We start from the raw sequence: 19,088 nt of genomic DNA on the forward strand, positions 1-19,088 counted from the left end.
ACGTCAGGAAGAAATAACAGAACAGTTCAAATAGTGGAAATGCCAGAGCATCCTCCCGAAAATAATCGCACGTCAGATAGAATTTGACTAGATACAGTACAGGATACATCTTCCAGTAACGCAAGCAATACTTCAGATACACAGAATCTTGTTTACGAAAATGTTATTTGAAACATGCTTTGTTGAATGCACCACTTTTATCGCACCCAGATCTTACTAGAAATTTTTCCATTTACACCGACAGTTCTAACACCGCTTTAGGCGTACACATTTTTCAGGAAATTGAAGAAGGTGGCACTACAGTAATTAAAAACATAGCCTTTGTGAGTCGCATTCTGTCACCTGCTGAACGCAATTATTCTGTTACAGAACTTGAAACATTATGTGTTGTATGGGCATTTACGAGATTTCGGCATTTTCTTTATGGAAGACATACGACCGTTTACACAGATCATAGAGCGATACAGTTTATACTTTCCGCTAAATTTACACACGACAGATTAAGTAGATGGAAACTTTATTTGCAGGAATTTAATTTTACAATTTTTCACATTCCCGATACACAAAATATTGTATCAGACGCACTATCCCGTTCTCTCAGCAAGAATCAGCAAGACATTGCAACCAACTTCTGCAAAGCAAATTTCAGCGTCATGTACATTCAACAAGTTGCATTTGAAAATTTCATTTCGTCGTCATTACAAGACATAGCACAAGAGCAGAGTAAAGACAACGTGTGGAAAGAAGTTAAACACCTTTGGCAAAATAGGAATAATGTTACCATTAGAAACCATTACACTGTACGCAATAACATTCTGTTTCGCCGCTCTCAACCTGACAGCAACAATTGGTTATTATGCATTCCTGACGAACTCGTTAACAAATTAATCTGGTATACTCATTTAAGTTACGCACATTACGGAGCCAGGAAATGTTTTCTTATACTGAGACAGAACTGTTATTTTACCAACATGGAGAAACGTATTCGACGAGTTTCAGCGTCATGTAAAATCTGCCAGAAAGCTAAGTCAGATACGACTTCACATATTCCTCCATTACATCCCACTGTACCTGTTAAATTGAGACACATGGCCGCTGTAGACATTTTTGGTCCGATTCCCAGAACTAATAGAGGTTCTTGCTACATCTTTGTCGCTGTTGAACTCACTTCGAAATTTGTTACATTCACTCCGTTACGCAAAGCTACTGATAAAACTGTTTCGAAAGCATTTGTAAAACATTTTCTATTTCATGTAGGACATGTATTGAAAGTAATTTTCGACAACGGATCACAGTTTCGATCTGCTATATGGACACGTATGTTACGAGCTAGAAACATTTCTCCGATCTATATATCCAGGTACCATGCTTCTTCGAACCCTTTTGAACGATTAATGAAAGAAATTGGTAAACTGTGTAGAATATACTGCCATAAAAGACATATTGATTGGGACACACACATACTCTCATTCCAAGATGTAATTAATTCCATACCAAATGAATCTACTATGCTATCCCCGTCTGTTATACTGAAAAATGTTGAACTACCTAACAAAATTAAAGAATTAGTAACCTTTCCTACATCTCGTCGACTACGACACCATGAAATAATTGACATTGCGCTGAACAACATCAAACGTGCCGCAGAGCGCCGGAGAAGACAGCAAAAACAGGTTTGTACACGCCGTGACTTTCACATTGGACAGAAGATATTAGTACGCACATATTATTTATCTAATAGAGGAAAACGTATATGTAGTAAATTTGAGCTTCTATATGCAGGTCCATATCGAATTCGCAGCATTCCTCACCCCAATGTAGTACACGTCGAAACTTTGAGAACCAGAAAAACCAAAGGGAATCACCATATCTCCAACATCAAACCCTTTATTGAATGAAGATACTTTATGATTTATCACACTGTAATGCCATTTCCTGATTTTTTCATGACCACTTATGCAATTATATTCACATGAACACTTACTGATGAATATCGTGTTTTTTCTTGGCAAGTGCCCGGCAAGGTAAGGTTAGCAGGTCGCTTTTCTTTTCGTTACATATTATACCGTGCATATTTTTCCAGATGAACTCACACATTTTATGACCACTTATGCAATTATATTTATGTGATTACTTACTGATGATTATCGTATTTTTTCTTGGCAAGTGCCCGTCAAGGTAAGGTTAGCAGGTCGCTTTTCTTGTCGTTACACATCAGACCGTGCACATTTTGCCAGATAAACTTACATATTTTATGACCAATTATGCGATTCTATCTAGTGACGTATTAATTTTATCAAATTCTTTCTCCATTAAAGTCTACAACTCTCGCCTCTATCAACTACACAACATACAAGCTGAACAAAGAGAGGCATTTCTTGTTGTTACACATCAGACCGTGCACATTTTCCATTTTTTATGTATGTATGATTGTTTTACTCTTTTGTTTGTATGCACTATGAAATATTTAAGATATAACAAACACCAGTTGACTTTGACATTTTGCCTTATGATATCTCAACATCGTGACTATTTTTACATTTTTTTTTTTTTGCTGCTACATTGTGATACTCTGTGTACATTTTTGCATCTGAACACTGTCTATGTTTTTTGACATATTACGTTTCCTGTCATGCTATGCTGTATGCTCAATTATTTCACTAGAAACCAGCTTTTATTTAATGGGTATATGATTTAAATGTAAGACATTAATCATTGTTCATCATTTTCAGAAAGAAATAACTTGTAAAAGAAATAAATTAAACAGAAATGGGAATTTCACCTTTGGAATGACCGAAAGAAGATGCAATACCTCGTCACGAAGAGTAAATGGATCAGAATTAACAAGCATTAACAAGAATTTACTATACATATCGTATGATAGCAGTGTTAATTAATTTTTTCTTTCAGAATACGAGGCGATTTATGCAGGCTTTCAGACAGAACTACACATCTTAGTTTTAGTGATGAAATATGCTAGAAGTAAGGAACTCTATACTATGAATAGTTGTATAATGAATAATGAAGTGACTTTTTTGCAGATGATAATGAATGATGATGAATAGTGACACAGAATATGCTAATAAGGATAATGAAGTTTCTCCTTATAGGTGATGATAATAATGGAATTATGTTGATATGGATAATGAAGTTTTTCTTTGCAGGTGATGATAGTAATGATAATGAAGTTTTTGTTTGCAGATGAGGATAATGTTGAAGTTTATGTATTAATGCTATGTAGTTATTAAAGTATTTGTTGCAGTTCGTTTTGACAGTATGTCTTATGTCGCATGGTATGATGACTGAAGGTTTAGGAAAGGACAGCTAGAGAACATATATACATTTAATACACATTTCATTACCTGTTAATTCGAAGTTCACTACTTTTCAGCATAATATGCGTTTCTTCTTTCAGCTTAATAATCAATTTTGTATATTTTTCAGGAGAAATTATTCATTAAATTAATGTGCTATAAGCAGTTGGTCATTAAACCTGGGTCATTCATGAATGTGATCACATATACTCTATTTGTTTCATAACCTTGCTACAGCTGACTCATGACGAATGACGTTACACATCTTCATTGGCAGCAATAAGACAGATGCAAATATAATTATGCCCCAGCACTTAATTGTCGATCTCAACGCAATGCATTGCTAGCACAAAAAAATTTAAAAAAATTTAAAAAATGTATTACCAGTGCCAAATAATGCTACCAATTTAAAAGAGTTATGAGTAATACTGAAAGATGTTTTCTAATCACAGACTTTGAGTAATAGTTACAGAGTGTTACATTTTTAATTATATCTTATGTCAGTTGAATGATGAGTTCTGAGTAATAGTGAATGATATTTTGTAATAATGCATGCATGCTCTACACTCCTTAACTCCTGTTTTGAATGATGACTTCTGATGATTTGTAACTGGCCAATGAGTGCCAATAATTATTTTTAAATATGTCATATGTCACTTGAATGATGAAAAATGTTTTGTAATATTCAATACTTGCTGACCAACGAATGCCACTGTTTCTTATACTTCAAATTTATATCATGTCACTTTCATGCTATATATATGTATACCAGTAGATTGATGCTACGCTCATTAGCTCCTGTTTTGAATGATGACTTCTGATGGTTTGTAACTGGTCAATGAGTGCCAATGTTCTCTGTAAACAGATTACTTATGAACATTATTCTGTAATGCTTCATACATGGTACAGAAATGTTCAGTAACTGGGCGATGAGTGCCTCCAATTAATCAAATCAGTTGATAGACTAGTAATTATCAATGATGACTGGTGTAAGTCTTAATGTCCTTCACCTTCTGACCTAATTACCAGAAATTACTGCAATATCCGTTTGTCCTGTCTATCCTCATGCTCATGGAGCACTATATTTGGTTTTTGCACTACTTCTGCCTTGGTGTACCTTACAAGAACGTGGTGTTGACACGACATGCTGTCCACCACCTTGAGCGATGGAGATGTTATTATGGTCCCATTGTTTGGTGTACCTAATGTACTACCAAAATCATAACATGGAATATTACTACGACATTTCAGTGTCTTGGCTACACTGATTAATACTTCAGGGAAAAGAACTTCAGATTGTCTCACTTGGTGTTGTGCTTCTGTTGAAAGATATGGACTTTCAGTGCAGCTGCGTGCAGCCTAATGTGCTACAACCATGATGCAATCCTTCCCTTTCCTATCCTAGTTCTTGTAAAATAGTAAAAAAAAACTACAGTGCGTGTGCACTTTATGTTATTTGTTAATATGATTTGTATTCATTGCGTATACATTTTGTGATTTGCTGATATATTCTGAACTACAGTGCGTGTGCACTTATGTCATTTGTTAATATGATTTGTATTCATTACGTATACATTTTGTGATTTGCTGATATGTTCTGAACTACAGTGCGTGTGCACTTTATGTCATTTCTTAATATGATTTGCATTCACTGCGTATACATTTTGTGATTTCCTTATATGTTCTGTACTACAGTGCGTGTGCACTTTTGCCATTTGTTAATATGTTTTGTACTCATTGTGTACACATTTTGTCTTTGCTTGATATGTTCTGTACTCAGTGCATGTGCACTATATTTTATTTCATGTTCTGCACTTATATATATATGTATATATTCTGTGATTGTAAACTTAGTTAATTAGGAAAAATTTGTTGCTCATGGCAAGTGCAATTGACTTACCATCGCTGCCAAATTTTTGCCCCCCCTCCAGTGGAGGCTTATGTAAGAGGTATGCGATGTATGCGCTGCCTGCAACAGGCAAGACTTAGGAGAGTCTCTGACCAGAGAGCAGTATGTAGTTAGTTGTTGCTTGTCGCTAGTCGGCATCAGTCGGCTGTAGTGGGCAGTAGTCTTCAGTAGTCTGCGTGAGTCGGCAGTAGTCGGCGCGTGTCTGCGCTTGTGTGCAGTCTGGTCTGGTCGGGACTCTGGAGGATGAGTATTATTATAGAAGGTAAAGAAGCAGCATTGCGCATATCTAATAATGTATGTTAACTGTCATTTAATTTCTTTAAAAAAATGCCCCAATAATAATTTTTATAATATAAAGTAATTTTTTTTAAAAAAGCTTCATTTCAATTTAAAGATATTATCCAATAAATAATTAATTCCTTTCACGAGTCACAAAGCATAGGCCAGCATTGCACGGAGCTGTGCCGAAAATTTTTTATGTAAGAGCAGATATATTCGCAGTTTTTATTGAGGTAAGAATTTTTGATTTTTTTATTCAGAGTACACGGCCGTGGCGCAGTGCTGCTGTCGTCATAAAATTTACGAGGTTACTGAATTTGTTTTATTATTTTGGGATTCGGAATTTTTCTGTTTCGAACTTAACATTAAACGAGAAAAGAATTTTGTGGTTACATTGAGTGTGAATGCATTTCTGCACGGAGACTATAAATGGGAGCCAATTTTGTTCAGAGGTTACAATATTTAAAATTCATTTTGTTTATTATTTCCGCGGGGAGTTTACACATGGTTAATTTTTTTAATATTTTTGTGTCGAAGCTACACTTGGTTCATTTATTTTTTTAATATTTTTGTGAGGAGGTTACACATGGTTCATATTTTAATTTTTAATTTTTTGTGGGGAGGTTACACCCTGTTAAACTGTCGGCGGTCTCTTTTCAGTCAAGACACGAGGTCGGACTGTACGCTTTTGTGGTGTACGTGTCACTTCACGTTTCCACTTCACTATCACATCGGAAACAGTGGACCTAGGGATGTGTCAGTACAATGCACCTAATATGAAAAACATATGTTTCTGGGGGTGTCCGGATACTTTTGATCACATAGTATATGTCAGCGTACAGCGCACTGAAAACCCTTCGTCGTCTATGTGCGTGGGAACGTGACCATATGTCATTTTTACTCATACGGACATGCTTCCAGCTACCTGGGTGTGCAACTAAGTACCCTTCGCAGAAGTTGAGGGCATGTTCCTTACAACAAAACAAAGAAAAAAAATCTAGTAACATAGTAAACACCGGCTCTAAAATTCGTACCTTAAGAGCTACGAGAACTTTCTTATCTTTGCTGCTGTAAAACGCATCTCTTGTACTGAATAAGTGCTCATAGATCTTAAGGTATGCATTTTAAAGCCCGTGTTTGCTAGAATTATTTTCTTGTTTTGTTTCATACTGTCTTCTCCCAAAATTGGAAAGCAACGAACTTGCTGTAGAAAACAAGTATTTCAGAGTGTCAAAGATGAACGAGTGTTCGTAGTTCTTAAGATACGCATTTTAAAGCCAATTTTTCCTAGACTTTCTTTTTTCTTGTTTTGGTGTAAGGAACCTGTCCTCAAATTCGGTAAAGAGAATTTAGTTACATCCTGTATAAACACTGTAGGGTTTTCAATACGCTATACACTGACATAAGTTCAAAAGACACACAACACCTTGAACGACTAAAGATAGAACGTTCATATTCACAGACATGTACATTAGTATGTTCTGCAGAAATGATTAGCATTTCAGTCACCTCGGTTCAACATGTGTCCTGTTGCCTAGAAGGCACAGAGTCCGCCATTGGCCCTGATAACTTGTACCATGTGTAATGGCATCGTAAAAGGCGCGAATGACGTCCTGTGGTATAGCCATCCATGCTGGTTCCGAGCTTCATCTGTGGTGGTTGGCATTGCGTCACAGCGCTGCACCAGTCGTTTCACCATATCCCACACATTTTCCATTGGCAAGAAGTGTGGTGATCTGGCGGGCCAGGGCAAAAGGCAGACACCCTTTGACACCCAGGAGGCACGTATTCGTGCAGTAATATGTGGTCGTGCATTGTCTTGTTGAAAATGGTACTTGGGTTGTTGTGCAGAAACGGTATGGCTACGAGTCGCAGGACGTCATTCACGTAGGTCACACTGGTCACAGTGCCCTGGACGCGAACCAACTGTGATTCGTGGTGGTACCCAATTACACCCGATACCATAAGGACTTGAGTTGGCGCTGTATGTCTTGTGCGAATGCAGTCACTGTGATGCCGCTGCCCCTGTCAGCGGCGAACCAAAATGTGCCCAATATTTTCAAACAAACAGAACCTGGATTCGTCCGACAATACTGTCTTTTAGGCCATTCCTATCTACAGTGGTGTCGTTCCTTACACCACTGACGTCTAGCATGTTTATGCACATTCCTAAAAAAAAGGCGGAGAGGTGGACGACGCGCACGTAACGGCGATGTACTGTCACGCCTGATAGTGTGCGATGTGTTACCCTGCTCCATTGTTGCGCTAGAGCCGAGGAGGACGCAGATCTGTCCTGCAGTGCCATACGGATGAGGTGTCGATCTCCTCGAAGGGTGATCTGGTGGTGCGACATGACCCGTCTCGTCGTGTTCTACGGCCTTGGTTCAAATGGCTCTGAGCACTATGGCACTTAACATCTGAGGTCATCAGTCCCCTAGAACTTGAACTACTTAAACATAACTAACCTAAGCACATCACACACATCCATGCCCGAGGCAGGATTCGAACCTGCGACCGTAGAGGTCTCGCGGTTCGAGACTGAAGCGCCTGGAACCGCTCGGCCACAGCGGCCGGCTTTACGGCCTTCCGTGAAGCGTTTTCTTCACACACCCGTTGCAGTGCCGAAACACGTCGTCCCACAAGAGCAGCAATTTCCCGGATGGATGCATCAGATTATCTCATGCCAATAATGGAGCCTCTTTCAGACTCACCCCCCCATGAACCATGGACCTTGCCGTTGGTGGGGAGGCTTGCGTGCCTCAGCGATACAGATGGCCGTACCGTAGGTGCAACCACAACGGAGGGGTATCTGTTGAGAGGCCAGACAAACATGTGGTTCCTGAAGAGGAGCAGCAGCCTTTTCAGTAGTTGCAGGGGCAACAGTCTGGATGATTGACTGATCTGGCCTTGTAACATTAACCAAAACGGCCTTGCTGTGCTGGTACTGCGAGCGGCTGAAAGCAAGGGGAAACTACAGCCGTAATTTTTCCCGAGGACATGCAGCTTTACTGTATGATTAAATGATGATGGTGTCCTCTTGGGTAAAATATTCCGAAGGTAAAATATTCCCCCATTCGGATCTCCAGGCGGGGACTACTCAAGAGGACGTCGTTATCAGGAGAAAGAAAACTGGCATTCTACGGATCGGAGCGTGGAATGTCAGATCCCTTAATCGGGCAGGTAGGTTAGAAAATTTAAAAGGGAAATGGATAGGTTAAAGTTAGATATAGTGGGAATTAGTGAAGTTCGGTGGCAGGAGGAACAGGACTTTTGGTTAGGTGATTACAGGGTTATAAATACAAAATCAAATAGGGATAATGCAGGAGTAGGTTTAATAATGAATAAAAAAATAGGAGTGCGGGTTAGCTACTACAAACAGCATAGTGAACGCATTATTGTGGCCAAGATAGACACAAAGCCCATGCCTACTAAAGTAGTACAAGTTTATATGCCAACTAGCTCTGCAGATGATGAAGAAATTGATGAAATGTATGACGAGATAAAAGAAATTATTCAGGTAGTGAAGGGAGACGATAAATTAATAGTCATGGGTGACTGGAATTCGTCAGTAGGAAAAGGGAGAGAAGGAAACATAGTAGGTGAATATGGATTGGGGGGAAGAGATGTAAGAGGAAGCCGCCTTGTAGAATTTTGCACAGAGCATAACTTAATCATAGCTAACACCTGCTTCAAGAATCATAAAAGAAGGTTGTATACCTGGAAGAATCCTGAAGATACTAAAAGGTATCAGATAGATTATATAATGGTAAGACAGAGATTTAGGAACCAGGTTTTAAATTGTAAGACATTTCCAGGGGCAGATGTGGATTCTGACCACAATCTATTGGTTATGAACTGCAGATTGAAACTGAAGAAACTGCAAAAAGGTGGGAATTTAAGGAGATGGGACCTGGATAGACTGAAAGAACCAGAGGTTGTAGAGAGTTTCAGGGAGAGCATAAGGGAACAATTGACAGGAATGGGGGAAAGAAATACAGTAGAAGAAGAATGGGTAGCTCTGAGGGATGAAGTAGTGAAGGCAGCAGAGGATGAAGTAGGTAAAAAGACGAGGGCTAATAGAAATGCTTGGGTAACAGAAGAAATATTGAATTTAATTGATGAAAGGAGAAAATATAAAAATGCAGTAAATGAAGCAGGCAAAAAGGAGTACAAACGTCTCAAAAATGAGATCGACAGGAAGTGCAAAATGGCTAAACAGGGATGGCTAGAGGACAAATGTAAGGATGTAGAGGATTGTCTCACTAGGGGTAAGATAGATACTGCCTACAGGAAAATTAAAGAGACCTTTGGAGAGAAGAGAACCACTTGTATGAATATCAAGAGCTCAGATGGCAACCCAGTTCTAAGCAAAGAAGGGAAGGCAGAAAGGTGGAAGGAGTATATAGAGGGTTTATAGAAGGGCGATGTACTTGAGGACAATATTATGGAAATGGAAGAGGATGTAGATGAAGATGAAATGCGAGATAAGATACTGCGTGAAGAGTTTGACAGAGCACTGAAAGACCTGAGTCGAAACAAGGCCCCCGGAGTAGACAACATTCCATTAGAACTACTGACAACCTTGGGAGAGCCAGTCGTGACAAAACTCTACCATCTGGTGAGCAAGATGTATGAGACAGGCGAAATACCCACAGACTTCAAGAAGAATATAATAATTCCAATCCCAAAGAAAGCAGGTGTTGACAGATGTGAAAATTACCGAACTATAAGTTTAATAAGTCACAGCTGCAAAATACTAACGCGAATTCTTTACAGACGAATGGAAAAACTGGTAGAAGTGGACCTCGGGGAAGATCAGTTTGGATTCCCTAGGAATGTTGGAACACGTGAGGCAATACTAACCTTACGACTTATCTTAGAAGAAAGATTAAGGAAACGCAAACCTACGTTTCTAGCATTTGTAGACTTAGAGAAAGCTTTTGACAACGTTAACTGGAATACTCTCTTTCAAATTCTAAAGGTGGCAGGGGTAAAATACAGGGAGCGAAAGGCTATTTACAATTTGTACAGAAACCAGATGGCAGTTATAAGAGTCGAGGGACATGAAAGGGAAGTAGTGGTTGGGAAGGGAGTAAGACAGGGTTGTAGCCTCTCCCCGATGTTATTCGATCTGTATATTGAGCAAGCAGTAAAGGAAACAAAAGAAAAATTCGGAGTAGGTATTAAAATTCATGGAGAAGAAGTAAAAACTTTGAGGTTCGCCGATGGCATTGTAATTCTGTCAGAGACAGCAAAGGACTTGGAAGAGCAGTTGAACGGAATGGACAGTGTCTTGAAAGGAGGATATAAGATGAACATCAACAAAAGCAAAACGAGGATAATGGAATGTAGTCAAATTAAATCAGGTGATGCTGAGGGGATTAGATTAGGAAATGAGACACTTAAAGTAGTAAAGGAGTTTTGCTATTTGGGGAGCAAAATAGCTGATGATGGTCGAAGTAGAGAGGATATAAAATGTAGACGGGCAATGGCAAGGAAATCGTTTCTGAAGAAGAGAAATTTGTTAACATCGAGTATAGATTTAAGTGTTAGGAAGTCGTTTCTGAAAGTATTTGTATGGGGTGTAGCCATGTATGGAAGTGAAACATGGACGATAACCAGTTTGGACAAGAAGAGAATAGAAGCTTTCGAAATGTGGTGCTACAGAAGAATGCTGAAGATAAGGTGGGTAGATCACGTAACTAATGAGGAGGTATTGAATAGGATTGGGGAGAAGAGAAGTTTGTGGCTTAACTTGACTAGAAGAAGGGATCGGTTGGTAGGACATGTTTTAAGGCATCAAGGGATCACAAATTTAGCATTGGAGGGCAGCGTGGAGGGTAAAAATCGTAGAGGGAGACCAAGATATGAATACACTAAGCAGATTCAGAAGGATGTAGGTTGCAGTAGGTTCAAATGGTTCAAATGGCTCTGAGCACTATGGGACTCAACTGCTGAGGTCATTAGTCCCCTAGAACTTAGAACTAGTTAAACCTAACTAACCTAAGGACATCACAAACATCCATGCCTGAGGCAGGATTCGAACCTGCGACCGTAGCGGTCTTGCGGTTCCAGACTGCAGCGCCTGTAACCGCACGGCCACTTCGGCCGGCGTTGCAGTAGGTACTGGGAGATGAAGAAGCTTGCACAGGATAGAGTAGCATGGAGAGCTGCATCAAGCCAGTTCAGAACTGAAGACCACAACAACAACAACAATTTCAGACTCACTGATTTGGCGCTACTGTTAGTGCGGACGTCTGTGTGACATCCTGCACGTCTGCTCATGTCACACACCGATCCATTACGTTCGGTTTATAGCGACAACGAAGGCTGCATGCATATTTTACCGGTCGGTGGCGTTGCGCCGCGATATTGGTGTTGACCTTGAACCCGCGGACCGACACGATTCAAGTGCTAATCATTTCTGCAGAGCATACTAATGTGCATGTCCTATCTCTAGTCTTTCAAGATGTTCTGTTTTCTGTTTTTATTTTTTTTCTGAACATGAGTGTACATTTTGCTGTAAGTGACGTGAAGATGGTTGCTTCTCAACTGAAACTAGGCATCACATTTTAATGTTGAGTAATGTACGCGATCTACACAATTACACAACAATTTTTAACTTTGTATATTTTGAGAAATCTGTATTTGATCACTTTTCCCTCTTCCAACAATGTCAGGTGTAACTGAGAAACAGGTAGCAGTTGCCGAAGACTTCACTTCTTCGACGGTTAACTGGGCAGAGTAAAGGGAGAACCAAACTGCACGGAAAAAAGATAAAACAAATGTGGATGTAATATCTCACACACTGGCAATATATCACAAAGGATTGGAAAATACAAGGTAAAAACAACATTTTCGACAGATAATAAAATAGAACAGAAGTTAATACGCAATAGAAAATTTGATCGTGATCCATTTTGAGATTCTGGAATATACAAAACGATGAGTGAGGAGTGCTCCGTGTTTTAAATAGAGCAAAAAAGCCGAGATTTCCACACCGAATAACCGGAGTACATACAGCCAACATATGTAAAAGATACACATCGACAACAGCCACACAAATATACACAGAAAAAACACCCATTTAGAAATGTAAAAAGTCCCTCCGAATAAACAAAGGCCGTAGAATATATCTGCTGGAAGAACTGTAGATAAGTTCATAATACAAAAAAGTTATGGATATGAAATACTTAATGAAAAACTCCTGTCTCTGTGAATTTCTTCATATGCTTCGATAGTATGCTCAGTTAAGGAAAATAAAACGGTGTTCGCAGAAATAAGTACCCTTGCAGTTGCCACTTACGTACATAATAATTATATGTTATTATAGAGGAAAATTGCTCTATGTTCTAAAGAGTTGGATAGCCTACATATTCTGTGGAAGATCTGCAACATCAAATCTCTGTTGGCAATATGTACCATATCTTTGTGACTGTTTATTTGCGTTCATTTTTACAACATGTGTTGTGGTCAGTGAACTGTGTAAGTCGTTTGTAATAAGTGTGAGTGCCTCTATAAAAGGACAATCAAAATTTGTAAGTAAAGGTTATTTCCAAATTCGTCATTATCTGTAGGATGAAATGTGTCAGTAATTACAAAATTGCGATTGCTCAAGTCACCAGAATAATGTAGCAGCTTGTACGTCGCAAATATCACGAATAAAATGAAAAACTACACCGAAAACGCTCTTGGTTATGGGAATTATTACCCCAGACACGTCGTGCGGTAAACAAATAAAGAAAAATTGCCACGGCTAGCAACAAATTTTGTTGTACCAAGAAAAAACCAGAACAAAAGTGTGACACAAGTATAACGAATAAGACCATACTGTACCCCATCCTTCTTCACACGATATTATCACTAAACATCCGTAGCAGTGTATATGAAACATCAATCATAAAGAACTGGCAAGAATGAGAGACTTCAATAGCTTCAAATAACACTGATTCAACTATAATTATAATGTTTTCTAAACTTGAACTTATATCTGAGCAACAATTGAATGTGTCGTATGTCCACACGATAACTGTAATATTTCCCCATGACACCTATACTGCCTGAAAATAAATGACACCGACTTAAGAACTGATTGTGATTTTCTACATTTAGTTTTTAAACAAAGGAATATGAAGAAATCTGAAATATCCAGTGTCATCTGTTTCTCAGTAGTATATTCATAAATGATAAATGGGTCTTAGTTAGAGGTTAGATCCACTTTACTCTTTTGTTGTGCTGAGTGAACTTTTCTCAATTATAGTAATTAACTGCAGTAAAATTTATAATAACATATTATTTTGTAACTAATTTTTGCAGTTTTTGTAAATCTAAGAATAAATTTTTCTGTAATTAGTTTCAGTTGAGTGTGAAGTGCAACACTGCACTAACAAGTTAATGTAAAATGAGTTAGTAAAAGAAAAGAAAAAGCTTACTCTCAAGATGTAACGGCAGGGTAAGGTTTCCAGAATTTTCTCCATACCATACTCCCTATTTCACTTATTTCAACTACTATTGAGAGATATCATCATTGGGAACGACGAATAGTTTATTAGAGAAATCTCCTTGTATGATGACAAGCGCGCTTACCTGATCATTGGCACGTGGAAGCATTATAGTAAATTGCGACTGTGGTTTCAACTGGAGTCTGTAACTGATGCTACAACATTAGCACTGCTCTTACTGAACGTTTCTTTAGTCTCTACCTCGCTTCACAGTAATTTCTAAGGTTAAATATTCTGTTTCGTAATTAATACCAGTGAATCTATGTTTCCGTGTACGGACCTGCGCAAAGGGACGCATGTAGAACTCTACTTTAATAGATTATGTGCGGATTTCAGGGTTAAATGCCCTGATTACCTTGATAATATTGACAGCGTGCCTCTCCGGGGTTCCTAGAAGGTGGACTAATTTTGTTCATAAACTTGGCTAACAAGATTTAATAGTATCAAAGGCAAATTTTCGCTCGAACGAATTTCTCTGGAGACACAATTCTTGACTGTAATATAATAATAATTTGGGGAGGAAAGGGGCTATAAAATCATATTTTTTTCGCAAGGTAACCAAGTACATTATGAAACACACCAACACAGAAAGAGGGACGAGTCCTTTTTCGTGTATGACAACTACCACCGTCGTGTTAACATAACAACGAGAATCCTACCTGCCCGGAGTCAAAGACTATGTTTATCATATCAGAAATGAAATTATTATTGGAAGGAAGCCTTTTTTACCTCTATTGACTACGACCAATATTTACTAGGTGTACCGGTATGAAATGAGCGTTCAGATACAAATGTGTCGATAGGGAACATTTGTTGTGAACGAGCCTTAATTTTTTGTTTGTTTGGTTGCTATGACATCTGTCAAAGATATTTAGTAGACATCAAGTCATGGAACAAACAACATTATATGTTTTCATCGTGTTAACAATGTCGAATTTTGTACCAGAAAGTGATGATTTGCGGAAAGCATTAATTTTTTGTTTTCATTTGGAAAAAAAACGCTGCAGAGTTGCATCGAATGCTTGTCGAGGCATATGGTGATCATGGTCTATCAGAAGCAACATGCAAAAGATGGTTTCAACGGTTCAGAAATAATGATTTTGATGTAAGAAATGAAGAATGTGGAAGACCACCAAAAAAGTTCGAAGACGCCGAATTGCAAGCAATATTGGATGAAGATGATACTTTGAATCATAAGCAAATGGCAGCAATGCTAAATGTTGCACAACAAACAGTTTCTGGCCGTTTGAAAGCTATGGGAAAGATCCAAAAGTGTGGAAAATGGGTGCCACATGAATCGAATGAAAGACAGATGGAAACCCGAAAAACCGTTTGACAAATTTTGCTTCAAAGACATGAAAGAAAATCAGTTTTGCATCGAATTGTTACTGGCGATGAAAAATGGGTTTATTTTAAGACTCCTAAACGGGAAAAATTATGGGTTAATCCGGGAGAACCATCAACATCGACTGCAAAACCAGATCGATTCGGCAAGAAGATAATGCTCTGTGTTTGGTGGGATCAGAAAGGTGTGGAGTATCATGAACTTCTAAAACCCGGTGAAACTGTGAATACTAATCGCTACAGGCAACAAATGATCAATTTGAACTATGCATTGATCGAAAAAAGACCAGAATGGGCCAGAAGACATGGCAAAGTAATTTTTTTACACTACAATGCACCTGCACACAAAGCAAAACTGGTTCAGGATACAATCAAACACTTGGCTGGCAGCTGCTAACCCACCCGCCGTATTCACCAGACTTGGCCCCTTCCGACTACCATTTGTTTTCATCAATGGGACACGTATTGGCTGAGAAACACTTCGAGTCCTACGAAGAAGTCGAAAATAGGGTGTCTGATTGGTTTACTTCAAAAGACGAACATTTCTATTGGCGTGCACAAATTGCCAGGAAGGTGGTCAAAATGTATAGAAAGCAATAGTTAGTACTTGAATAAAATGTTTTTACTTTTCAATTCATAATTAGTGTTTCATTTTCACAAAAAAATGCTCATTTCATACCGGTACACCTGGTAGCTGGTGTGTAAATTCTTTCCCTAAAGCGATTCGGGTAGGTCTTCAGAACGTCGATATAAAGCTATCATAATTTGTTCGTTATAGTTAGGGTTTTCGAGCCGCAAATTTCTTTAGACGTGAGAAACAGAGGGTGGCAAATTTGATGACGTGGTAGATACTTCAACAGTTGGTAATTTAAATTTCTCAGTTTTCCCACTGGAAGAGACGAAAAATAACAAAGAAACATTGTGGGGAGACGCAATGCCCTTATTAAAGACAGTATTTCTTTTGCATTGTGGACTACTGATTTCGCATTTATTGACTCTTCGTAGCATAACATATTTATTGTTTTATCCTTACAAAAACAGTCAATAAGAGGAATGCCTTTTGAATAACAGGAAAAAGTAGATATCAAATTTGCGGCTGATGAAATCGACTTCTCCTCTTTTCTGGCGCAGGGCTACCGGTTGGCATTGGTTTCCATTGGTTAACATTTTGTTTCTGGCATGAAGCGCAGGCGACGCGTCTCGTCCACAGCAACGTGTCGGTGCACAAAATAAAATTCATTCCTTATCGTTCTTGGTTTTCCATGTGAATGGTACCGTGCCGCTTCTTCCGATTTACTTATGTGTGTTTTAAATGCAATGTAAAAAATCGTTATAGTTGTTTTAATTCTGAAACAAAAAACAGAAAATATGAGAATGTGGAAAATGTTTTTTTTTATGTATACCAAAAACTTGTGCAAAGAATACATCACAAAAATGATCGTCTCAGTGTCAATTGACGAATTCATTTGCGTGAAAAGTAATACTGATGGTTGCAAGAGCGACGACCTTGACTCGCTGGTGGTTGTACGAGTGACGACCTTGAATCACTGCAAAAAGATTCAGGTGAGAATAACGAATACGGAAGTGAACCATTAAAGAGTACAGGGCAAAATACTAAGAACGAAAGAGACATTTCAAGTAAATCCGAGAACAGTAGGCTCAATGTGAGTTATTCGGTGCCAGTGAGAAATAGTTCCGATGCCCTGAAAATGAGTTAAAATAAGAAAAAGAGCCATAAACAACCTTAAGGTGACAAAAAAGCGCGTAAGTAAAGATCCAAACAGGAGTGCTGCGTATGCAGTCAATTGCATTATGCCTGTATCCTATGAATAAACCCTCTCGAGTACGAAATGGTTGACGACATATGAAAGTTTGGGTCTTGTGAGTCTAGCTCGATAGCCACTCTCTTGTCGTCATTCCATTACACAGCTGATGGTTGCTCACATTCGGAAATGCGAATAATTCTCATGTAAGCATAGGCAAAGAAAAGGCACAACAGTAAATACGAATAAAATAGGGAACGAAGGGACTGTGGCAATTATGGGTGAAGGTAGTGGACATTATATCAGGGAAATTATCAGAATAAACCCTGTTGTAAAGGTGTTCAGCTTTACTGAGCCTGGGGCTACGTCAGGTGAAATACTAAAGATTACAATATCGCCGGCCGCGGTGGTCTGGCGGTTCTAGGCGCACAGTCCGGAACCGCGCGGCTGCTACGGTCGCAGGTTCGAATCCTGCCTCGGGCATGGATGTGTGTGATGTCCTTAGGTTAGTTAGGTTTAAGTAGTTCTAAGTTCTAGGGGACTGATGACCACAGATGTTAAGTCCCATAGTGCTCAGAGCCATTTGAACCATTTTTTTTTATTACAATATCCTCAGAAGTATAGCATGAATACAAAGATTTTATTGCGTTAATAGTGGGTTCAAGCGACATACAAAGAAGTTAAAGGAGTGTGTCTGTTACAGATATACAAGACTGCATAGAAAACCCACCACACACGAATGTACGAGTAATAATCAGAAACATTCCGCAACGTTTTGACTTCCGCCATTGTCGAAAGTTTACGCTGAATCTATAGCATAAATATGGAAATAAAAAATAAGTGCATAAGTCTTTAGAATGACAAATTGTAGATATAAGCTGCTTGGGACGAAGATTACATACCAGTCGTGGATTACACCTTACTACTTGATAGAAGACTTGGCGGCAATGAAAGCAATTTCTGCTGTAGGACGACTGAAAACTACAGCCACTGTCACAGCAGCATATAAGCCGTTGCTGATCACAAAGTGGTCAAAGAGAAAAACACGAAGTGAGACGAAAACACTGACGAAAGCAGATTCAGTATGTACAGAACTACTACTACAAATGGCAATGGACAGTTAATGGCAACACGAACAATAGGATACTTTTCGACCGCAAGCCAACAATCGAGGAAGGAAAACATACAAGCTCCACGCACCTTTGAACAAGTGATTCCTACAGAATCGTCATCGTCAGCATTATCATCATAATAGCAGCAGTAAGGAACCTGAGATCGGAAAGTTCCACAGAAAAATCAACAGCAGCGGCACCTGAAAGTACCGTGAGAATGAGCCTGAGACTCGGACGAAACACATCAAAATCAGAAGAAAACAGACAACAGCCGCTCAGACAGCACATGGAACAGCACGTAGATGGAAAGCATCTGAAGGATTTTTTTTAACCGCAGTTGGAAAGAAGAAGGAGCCTCCAAGAGACGTTAAACCTCGATGAACATTAACCTGTTTAGTTTTCATCAAAATAATGATTGAGCCATTATTTCAGAGTATACTCACAGTTAATTCCGAAGACGTTGAATCTGTTGGAGCTGTAGCTTCAGGTGCTGAAGACATGATGTAGCTGCCTAAAAACGGCTGCCATTATATACTCCTCTCGGCTGATGTTACGTGATTGTCGGTCACGCATAGCACTACAAAACGCAAGATTTTACATGCGGTCACTGCATAGCGTCATAAGATGAAAAATTTTACACGCGCCAACCTTTTGTTGGCGTGGCTGCTTGCCCAGATAATAGCTCTAACAGAGCTAATTATCTCAGCGACACAGCGCCAGCGCCTTCCAGACCTTTGGGCCCTGGGGAACCTGGTGACCTTGGGGACTCGAAACGAAATGGCACTAGTGCCATGTTTCAGGTTTCATGGGAGTAAAGTGCATCACTTATCAGTTAACCTAAATGAAAAAAGACCTCAGATGTTAGG

Source organism: Schistocerca nitens, chromosome 4 (assembly GCF_023898315.1).
Source record: "Schistocerca nitens isolate TAMUIC-IGC-003100 chromosome 4, iqSchNite1.1, whole genome shotgun sequence".
In the NCBI taxonomy this organism is placed as follows: domain Eukaryota; kingdom Metazoa; phylum Arthropoda; class Insecta; order Orthoptera; family Acrididae; genus Schistocerca; species Schistocerca nitens.